Genomic DNA, 8467 nt, shown 5'->3' on the forward strand with positions numbered 1-8467 from the left:
GGGCAGGGGCAGGGGCAGGGGCGCAAAGCAAAGCTGATGGTTGCAGCCTGACCACCCAAGCAGCTACGGCGTGCTAAGGGTAGAGAGAACCCAGGCTGGGAGGTCATGGCTAGAGAGCCAACTGAGTGTGGACCTTATGTTATAAGCCAGGAGGCTTCTTGCTGTTGATTTGTAGCTGATTGGCTTATGTTATTGCTTTGAGTTAAAACCGGAGGACCGGGTGAGACTGTAGGGGTGTGAGGAGGCCTCACGGGAGCTCCCCAATAATCTGGGGGGTTCCTGGTGCCCAGTGGGCACAGCAAGCAGTGCCGGGTGGGCACAGCTGTTCGTGCCGGTGGGGCGCGTGTTGGGGGGTGTTGACCCCAGCCCTGTGGGGCAATTCACGGAGAAGCCCTAGTAAGGCAAAAGACCCAGACGGTGGTCCAGGGGGCCAGGCACTGCTATGGCCACCTGAGCCCCAACCGGGGATACGATCAGGAAAGGGTCCCAGAGGGGCTCCATGGTGCTGGGGACTCTGAAGGGCCAGAGGGGCCAGGTAAGGTTTAGGCTGCCTGAGCCCCACTGTGAAGTGATTGAAACCCCAGCAGGGGTATGGACTAGAAAGGGTCCCAGAGTGGCTCCACAGTGGTGGGGACTCCAAAGGGCCAAAGGGGCCTGGTAAGGCTTAGGCCACTGGAGCTCAACTGATAACAGTACGGTTAATAAGCCTGAGAGGGCTAAGGGACAAAGGGGCGCGGGTTGCATGATCAAGCCCCGGGGCGCCGGGCAGCGCACCAGAGAAGAGAAGGACCTGACAATGTCCGGAAGAGCTGCGAGGCTTGGGGCGTGCTAAAGGAGAGGTAGGAGGCACGCATAGCCCTTAAGGCTGGGTGTATCGAGTCACCCCATACGGAACGGGATAGTTCAGCAAATACCATGTATTAGGAGATAAAAGACAACCTTCCTAATTGAACCATTTAACAGCAAAGACATGGTGGGTGAGGATGGAGAGTGCTGGATTGTCTAATTGACATGGTTGGGGGCGCTAGAGGGATCACGGCCACTCCTAGACCCCATGCCGTGACACTTATGTGCTGGGGATGCCAAGACACCAAATCCTTTTAAGTTTTCAGAAAATATGTTAGGGGTATGGATATCAGCAAGCAAAAGGCTCTCTCAAAGATTACAGGACATATAACAGGGTCCCTACTGACTGACTTGGATTTTTTTGTATGTAAATTGGTTGATTTAATTTTTGTGGGCAGATTTAAACAGTTGATCTCAAAAAACATTAATGAGAGGCTAAGAACTACTTTTCTTCATATCAATGCAAGTGCAGTGAAGCTAAATGAAATTGCACTAGTGCAGAGAACCAACTGTGGCCTATTTGCGCTGAAAATGGACTTCACAAACCAAAGTGCAAAAAGCCCACAGGAGCAACAACAACAAAAATCACTGCACCTCCCCACACACCTCAAAACATTCACATATGGATTATTTGAAGTTGCAAAGGGAAAAAAAAAATATATCAAAGTGTCCTTAGATTTGAAATGTTGCATGGCTTTATATTTTGGGCATAAAATTAAAGGTTAAGAGTTGTGATCACACCCACCAATTTATAATTCACACCATACAGGATTTTTGATCATTATTAAACAGCACCTTTCACATTTGAAAATATTTCCAAAATACAGTGTAAAGTGGGTGAACTTTATTTTAAAGTGGAACACACCTTTAATAAGTCCTATTTATAAAGTATTCACAAAAATTAATAGTCATGTTATGGACACATGACTATTATATGGAGAAGAAGATGCTTCTAAGCATGCCTATAGTAGATTGTAGATTATTATTAACCATGGCTATTAACAGATTTGTCTACTAAAATTTTTAACCATCTATAAAAGGCTTCCTTGTTATAACATCTAGTGTTTAATTGTAACCCTTTATTAATCGTAATCCTTTAAATATTGGTTATTAATAAGCCTTTAATATAAAAAATAACCAAATCATTTTAAGTTGGATTTTTCAGTCTCCTAAAGAAGGATAAAAACTTCAGTAGAAAACAGCGTTCTATTCAAGTTGCCACAATTATTATTCACAGACATGCATACCCGCATAAGCACACACAAGCAAACTGCTCTAATGCCTGAGGCATTATATAATGGAGTGGTCCAACAGCAGTAGCTCTCTAGAGTATTTCCTTGCAGAAGTATTCATACTAACTTTAGTTCTGGCTCAGCTGGTATTTCAAAAAGGTCTTCTGGCAGCTGGGCAAGTTTGATCTTTCATTGTTTATTAAAAAGAGAGACCTGTGGTGTTTAATACTCCTGATTTATCTTTTTTAAATAGAAGATGAAAGTTCTAAGTGGCCCAGCTGCCAGAGGAGACATGGCAACCAGGCTGACCGGCTATTATACTGAGTCACTGTTCTCACAGTGCTACTGCTCATTTGGACCACCTTTTGGTCTTTATGCTTTTATATAAAAAGAGATTGATTGGGAGTATCAGGAACGTATGACAGAAGATGAAATCTCTAAGTGGGCTGTATGTTGAAGAAGCTATGTTGGAAGCTTCACATCTTCTACATGTGAAAGATGAAGTTCCCACACAGAATACTGTACTAGATTTATTAGGCTTCTTCACTGTCTTACAGCTGGATGGGGACAGGAGATTGCAAATAGTGCCAAAATTTGCTCTCAGCTTCACCTACATAAATTTGGAATGAAGTCACTGATAACATGAAGACGAAATTTTGAAACTAAAAAGTAAAATGATGTTTATGTTGGCATAATAATACAAGGCTGAATAACTTGGGCTGCGTCCGCATGAGTAGCGGCATACGTTTGCAGCAGCACAAATAGTACAATTTTTTCTTCGGGTTTTTATTTATTTATTTGCCGCTGGGAAATCCTGGTGGCAAATTTTGCCCCAGTGCTGTAAATTAGTAGCACATGGTTCAATATGCAACCGGTGTGGTTTATGGTGCTGCAAAGAGGTTTGCAGTACCACAAACTGCATGTGCTTGCACATCTGGATCTGGCCTAAGATTGTCTCATTCTTGGATCATCTTGAATTGATGTTTTCTTAAATACTCTGTTCTGCACCAATGTGCATCTTGTGTAATCATCTGCATCTGAGCAAAGCATAAAGGTCTACTAAAATCAGTATTCCTCACTCACCGCAGCAGCCACCTCTTACATCTACTTTTTTGCTTGATATGCTTTCAGCTTCTCATATTTGGGCTCTGATACTTAGGGACATGTGGCACCTGACCCTGCTGACAGTGCATACTTTGATTTGCAAGGGAAACAGAATCAGCACGGTGACAGCTTTTTGAAAAAAATCCTTTTTTCACATTTAGACAGAAATTGAGCAGTCCAATAAGGGCCTAACTTCCCATCTCAGTTCAATTTCCTCTGAAAGAAAACAATTTCTTACTTTTCAGGCTTTTAGATAGCAAAGCTGAAACTACTCCCTTCAACCCCTCTCTTTAAGGCTTACTTGGAGTAGGACAAAAATATCTATTTTAATATAATAGTCCTGCAATTTAATATTAATTTTTCAGAATATACATGCTCAGTCCTTGACGGTATATCTAGTCTTGACCGCACCTCATCTAGGACAAACTGGGCATGTCTACACATTCATTAAGGCATCTTAGATACTGTACATTTAGTTTAGTAACTGCTTAATAAAGCACTAACTAAATGCGCAGTAACTAGAGTTACTGCACAGTAGCACTGGCACACTTTTTTGTGACACTTACTGTGCATTAGTCTAATAACACTGCGCAGTGGGCTATTAGCACAGTTTTTAACCACCACACTACTGCGCAGTCATATTAGGCTAATGCGCAGTAAGCGTCTCATGTAGATTTGCCCACTGGCTGTTTTACTTTGCAGTGCTGAAACCTGAACTTCAACTCTGCAGGGGAGAACAAATGTAATACTTGCAAGGCACCAGATAAAATATATGGTATAACTGAGGGAGTTATGGTTATATTATTACTCTTAGTTTTGAATACCATTACCAGATGTTTAGTGGAAGAGACTGTACTGCCCAGAAGACTTCAGCAACAACAATTAGAACATAAAGATACCCGACCTGGAGTTTATAGCTCGTGACTGGTTCATGCAAGCTGCCCAACATCTGATGCCCCCAGTGATCAGACCTGCCTGGTCACACTCCCTGACCTCACCTCACCTCCCACCTCTCACCTGCCACAACTTGATTTTTGGGTCTTTTAACTGGGGAGGCTGCCTCCAGAGGCTGAGGTAGCCTCTTCCTGGGTGCTTCTCCTCGGTGTACAATCCTCAGGCCTTCTCTGCCCCGGACTCTACAGTGCGGGTTTCCCCTTTCAGGTAAGCCCTGTTGTGCTGTAGGGCCAATAATTGTGATCTCCAGCTGCTCCCATAGTCACACCCATGCCACACAGATGTCAGTCAGTACTGGGGGGGCCTGGTCCTGGCTTCGCTCAGCCCCTCAAGCCTCAAACCTTTGTTGGGGCTTCTGCCTCCCTGGCTTCAGCCCCTTTTCTCTAGCTGTCCCCCTAATCCACAAGCCTGGACCTCAGCTTCTGGGCTCCAGCTCCATCTTACACTCACGTGCTCTGGGTCCCTGGCCCCTGTCTCATACTCCAGGATCTTGGCCCTTGTCTGGTGTAGCAGCGATTAAGGTTCGCAGCCCTGGCACAACTGTTTGCATGCTGCTCCATCCCTGGGGGTCCCTGACCCTCACTAGGGAGCTCTCTTACTGGATGTCTTTCAGACACCCCTATGGCCTCCAAACTACCCCCATAGCCACAATCTAGTCCTCCAATTTTAAACCTAAGCCTGACAGAAAAATAAGCAAACTGCTTCCACTAAAGTTCTTCCCCACTCTGGGTCCCCACTACACTGCAAATCATCCTTCCCCCTTAGATGTCTCAGCCTCACTTTTGCTTGTGTGGGTAGCTTGGGTGTCAATGGGCCTGTTTCCTGCAGCCAGCTTCCCTGGGGAGCTGCTCTCCCTGCAGCATGCAGTCTGACTGCCCCCTCGGACCCAGGCCCTGGGCTTTTAATGCCTCGAAGCCCTGCGCTCTTCCTGCCATGTAGTTTTCCAGCCACATATAGGAGTTTCCCCTTTGCTTAAGGGCCAGCCTATGCCCTCAGCTACAGCCACACACAGCCAACTTGAACTCCTGCACTTTAAGTACCAGGAGCTTCTGGCAACTTGTTACAAGGTTGAGATATATAAGTTGAATTGCCTGAATGTCCTTGTTGCTGTGGAATGTAATCACTCCACACCAAAATCTCTTTTTTAGATACTGCAGCCTGGGTGCACCAGGATAAGTGCTCCCTCCTCAAACAGAAGGAAAAAGTTGGCCAGGCAGGAGTGTTGTGAGAGGGATCTGTGAGTACTCGCCTGTTTCCTCTTTTCCCTACAGTCAGGCCAGGATGAGGGATGACTTAACTATGTACAAATTTATTATACAAAAGATTTAAATAAAAGCAATATTAATAAACATATTTCCAATATACGAGAGAGAGAGATAATTATTAAACAAAGGCTAAAAGATTATGCTGCCTCAGAGGCTTCACACCTGAGATAGTTAAGTGGATTAACTGGAATATGTAAACAACAGGTTAAACACAAGCGAACAACAGGTAAGAACAGATGCTCTATAGAAATCCTTGTCTCCAGTAGTTCACCTATACACACACACACACACACACACACACACACACACACACACACACCAAATAACCAACCAATCACAGTGGAGTTTTTCATAGATTTCATAGACATCAGGGCTGGAAGGGACCTTGGAAGATCAAGTCCAACCCCCCACCCAAAGGGCAGGAAGTCAGCTGGGTCATAGGATCCCAGCAAGATAAGCATCCAATTTGCTCTTGAAGATGTTCAATGTAGGTGCTTGAACCACCTCCACTGGCAGACTGTTCCAGACCTTGGGGGCTCAGACAGTAAAGAAATTCTTCCTTATGTCCGGCCTGAAACAGTCTCGCAGTAGTTTATGACCATTCGACCTCGTCGTCCCTTGGGGCACTCTGGTGAACAAACGTTCTCCCAGATCCTGGTGGTCACCCCTGATAAACTTACAGGTGGCCATCAGGTCACCCCTGAGACTACGCTTTTCCAGGCTAAAGAGCCCCATGGCTCTCAGCCTGTCATCGTAAGGTCTGTTTTCCTGAACTCTGATCATGCATGTGGCTCTTCTCTGGACTCTCTCAAGCTTCTTCTCATGTCTTTCTTTTCTAATAAGTCCAAAACAATACAGCTGATTTTCATATAACCCAAGGGCTTTTTTCAAGCCCTGAGGCTGATCTACTTTATGGCAATATCCAAAATGGTGAAATACAAACCACTACTTACATGAAACCTACCAACCAACATATCTACACAGAACTAGCAATCGCCCTAAGCCCACCAAGGAAGCTGTAAAATACAGCCAAGCCCTCCAATACCACCAAATTTGCAGAGTGGAGAACATCCATAATTTTCACCTCACAAATCTCAAAAGGGCTTTCACTCAACAAGGGCATTCTTCTGGAGAGAGAGAGAGAGAGAGAGAGAGAGAGAGAGAGAGAGATCACTCTTTTGAAAGAGCCCCCAAGGTCTGGAATAGCCTGCCATCAGAGGTGGTTCAAGCACCTACACTGAACACCTTCAAGAGCCATGTACCTGGATACCATGTAAAGAATTGCTACAGTACAAAAAGAAAATCCTGATGAATCATGCACTGTTACTTACATATCACCCTCCCTAGAGCCTATCTGGAAACCCCTTATATAGCTGCAACTCATACTAGAAGAAGACCTAATTCTTAAAGAGATCTTTCCAGAACCACCCATCCTAGCTTGAAACAAGCACTGAACTGTGCCAACCTCATCACCAGAAGCAAGCTTCCTATGACCCAAAGCACACCAAATGGATCCAGACCATGCAGGGACAAGAAATGTAAAACCTGCCAACACATCTCCACCACTCCCATAGTAACTGCACCCCACAACAGAACCATCACCATTCCTGGATCTTACACCTGCACCTCCAGAAATGTTCTACATCTCACTGAGTACACTGAATGCCCAGGTGGAAAATATGTAGGGGAAACCAAACAACAACTGTGTACCAGAATGAACACACACCAAAAATTTATCAAAGGCAAAAATACCCAATTACTTGTGGGTGCACATTTCTCACAAGACAACTACCCTCTCTCTAATCTCTCAGCTCAAATCCTCAAAGGGAATTTACAAAGCACCTTTTATAGATGAGCCTACAAAGTGCACTTCATTAATCTACCACATACAAAAAACCATGGACTAAACATAGGCATCAGATTTATGGCTTATTATAAAATCTACCTGCCATCCGATAACCCCAGGTAACCTCCCTACATTTTACCAGCTACATTCTATCACCAGGTTAACATTCCCCCACCCCCCCGCCAACTACCCGTCTCACACCTGTTGACTACCAGCTCCTCTGATCTTCCCTGTCACACAGACCTGCATTTTGCATACTGGCTTAAGCTTCTATTCCATGCAGGAGGACATACAAACACCAGTAGACTCTCCCTATGCCTGAAGAAGGGTGTTGGTGCCCAAAAGCTTGTAAAGAACAATCTATTTAGTTGGTCTAATAAAAGATATCACATTTACCCAAAGAACCTCATCACTCAAGAAGGAATGGGAATTGCATTTGCATAAAGCTACCCAGCTAAAATCTGCATTGTTTTTCTGAGTTATACTTCCCAGAAAGCCTATAAACTATAACTATTCTTCATGAGAAACGGTTCTAACCAGAGAACAATGAAGCTATAAGTATGGATTTGAAGAAAGTTAAATGGGAAAAAATGTTAAAAGTATTCCAATAAATGCTGTGATGTGAACAGGAAATATGCTTGCTATGGACAATAATTTTTGTTCTCTCTCAACCATCTTTCTTTGTATATAGGGCTTGAACTTGTAAACACTTAATAATGGAGTGTCAGTCACTATACAGTACTAGCCCATGGGATTATCACAATAATAGGCCAATCGTAAATATTTCCAAGATGAGGTTTCTAGCTTTGTAAGCCCTTGGGCTAAGGACAAACATTATACATAAACTAGCTTAAGTGATCACAAGCTGGTTTAAACCTGTAACAGAACATAAGTTCAGAGCACATAGATCAGTTCAAAAATCGCTGAAACTGGTTTAAAAATAAACCTTGTTGAATGTAGTATCAGACTTAACTGGTTTGGAGCAAACTGATTTACGCAATGTCTGTCCCAGACCGCTTCCTAGTTTAAGTCCGTGGTGGGACCCAAAGGGTAGTAATTGATGGCAGTCACTCATCATAGTGCCCTGTGACCATTGGGGTCCCCCAAGGCTCTGTCCTGGGACCCATATTGTTCAACATCTTCATTAATGTTGTGGACATTGGAGTCAGGAGCGGACTGGCCAAGTTCGCCGATGACACCAAACTTTGGGGCAAAGCATC

At 44.2% G+C, this 8467-nt stretch overlaps 1 long non-coding RNA gene across 1 annotated transcript in view; it reads left to right on the forward strand.

Moving 5' to 3' along the window:
* Window positions 1-8467, forward strand: part of LOC109308202 — a 12058-nt gene that overhangs the window by 1637 nt on the left and 1954 nt on the right. Inside the window, exon 2 of the long non-coding RNA XR_002100535.1 lies at window positions 2288-2293. This is a non-coding gene — a long non-coding RNA (uncharacterized LOC109308202). The remainder of the gene's footprint in view (window positions 1-2287; window positions 2294-8467) is intronic.

This window comes from Crocodylus porosus, unplaced genomic scaffold (assembly GCF_001723895.1).
Source record: "Crocodylus porosus isolate Cpor-Errol unplaced genomic scaffold, CroPor_comp1, whole genome shotgun sequence".
Taxonomy (NCBI): domain Eukaryota; kingdom Metazoa; phylum Chordata; order Crocodylia; family Crocodylidae; genus Crocodylus; species Crocodylus porosus.